The following is a 2,266-nucleotide window of genomic DNA, read 5'->3' as shown; positions in this document are numbered from 1 at the left end:
TTTCTTTCTTTCTTTCTTTCTTTCTTTCTTTCTTTCTTTCTTTCTTTCTTTCTTTCTTTCTTTCTCTCTCTCTTTTTGAAAAAATACCTATTGAGTGCTAGGTATTTCCAAATCTTAACTGGGGTTATTTACCACCTCTGGTGCCAACCGAGCTGTGAGTTCCTTGTGTGCCCATTATACCTAGCAACAGACACACAGTCTGGCATAGAAGCAGGCGACCAGGAAATGTGTGTTGCTCTGAATTGATCCTCTCTTTTAGTTCCAATGATGTTAGAAAATCTTCTCAGTACAGGATGAAGCCGACAATAATAAAAACTCATTTGACTTTTTTTGTAGCTTACAATAATTAACACACACTTTCATGCACATTATCTTAATGAAACCTTAAAACATTAGTGAGTGAGGCTTTATTATCATTTACACTGATGAGATGACTGAATCTAAGGGACTTAATGTATTAAAGTAGAGATTCAAATTTAGTTCTTTTGATTTCAATCTCAATGACCTTTTCATTGACTCATTGCTGCTTCTGATTATACAGATAATGAAGTGAAAAATTAGTAACCTTTTAATAGTTGTCCCTCAATGTGTAGAATTGTAGAACCTGAGACAGGGAAAAGGCATTAGACATGATTGCAGCTAATTAGTCAAAACGTTGGAAACTAGTTGACTTATGAAGGGAACTGGGAGGTGAGGCCTTAATGTATCAGCTCCTGGAGGGCTCCTTAAGCCAAATTGTTAAACTAATCAGGTGCCAGGAACAGAGATAAGATCCAAAAAGGAGAGACATCTTCTTGGCTGACAAACTAAGAGAGATAAAAAGACCACTAGGATGGTACCCAAGACACCGGATGAACCATGTTAGAGCTGAGCATAGAGTTTGATGTGAGAAACCATCGTGGAGAAGCACAAGAGGAAGTGAACAAGATGGGATCTGGTAGACATGGAGTTAGCCCCAGTTGACTGGGTCTAACTGCAGAGGCCTAGGTTATTCCACACATACTGTTTCCATCTTGGTGCACTGGTCAAAACTTGTCCTCACTCTCATTCAAATGAGACAGGAGGAGAAAGAGGGAATATAAATTATTAACCTAAAAATGATTCATTTTCTTTCTACTCATCAGCAGATGCATGGCAGTTAACATGGGAATCACACCCTAGTAAATGTATGCTTTGATAAATGACCTATCTTCCTATTTGGAAATAAGCATAGGTTGGTGTGGCTATGTAGTGTTTTCCAGAGAAACAGAACCAAAAAGGATGTGTGTGTGTGTGTGGTTTATTTATATTTATAAACACATTTATTATAAGTAATTGACTCACAATTATAGAGGCTAAGACCTAGTAAAGCTGATAATGTAGTTTCATTTTGAGTCTGTTTCTGAAGGCAGGAGATGACCAATACTCCAGGTCAAAGATAGTGAGGACTTTTATTCTGTTTAAGTCTTCAACAGATTGGAGGGGGCCAACTCCCATTGAGAAGGACAATCTACTCAAGTCTACTGATTTGAATGTTAATCTCATCCAGAAGCATCCACAGACATACCCAAATAATCTTTAACCAATGTCTGGGCACTTCGTGGCTCAGTCAAATGACACATAAAATTAACCATCACATGCTGTTTCTAGACAAAGCAGTGAGGGTGGTATTAAAGGCTGAAATGGATGAATGGTCACAGAGAGGAGAGGATGAGGCCCTGAAGGTGGGTGCCGGTATCTTGCAATTTTGCATTGGGGTTAGAGCTGGTGTTGAGAGCACTGGGAGGGCAATAAAACAGTGGTTAAGAACACGGACCGCCTGGGTTTGTCTCTTGTTTCTAACACTCACAAGCTGCGTGTTCTCAACATCTTTTGTAACCCAATTTTTTCTTTTTTTTTTTTTTTTTGGTAAAGTTGTGATAATGTAGTACCTGCTTCCTGGGTTGTAAGTTGTACATATTTAAATATTTAAATAATATATATGATTCACTCAGAGTGGTAAATCCCCAATAAATTTTGAATTTTTTATGGGAGAATTTTTTGGGGGGAAAGTCATTCTGAGAAAATGTAGTAACTTGCATCAGTATAAAACTAGATTGAGGCCGGGCGCGGTGGCTCAGGCCTGTAATCCCAGCACTTTGGGAGGCCGAGACGGGCGGATCACGAGGTCAGGAGATCGAGACCATCCTGGCTAACAGGGTGAAACCCCGTCTCTACTAAAAATACAAAAACTAGCCGGGCGAGGTGGCGGGCGCCTGTAGTCCCAGCTACTCAGGAGGCTGAGGCA

The sequence above is a fragment of the Colobus angolensis genome, unplaced genomic scaffold (assembly GCF_000951035.1).
Source record: "Colobus angolensis palliatus isolate OR3802 unplaced genomic scaffold, Cang.pa_1.0 Scaffold262, whole genome shotgun sequence".
NCBI classification, from domain to species: Eukaryota; Metazoa; Chordata; class Mammalia; order Primates; family Cercopithecidae; genus Colobus; species Colobus angolensis.
This window is presented reverse-complemented; position numbering follows the sequence as displayed.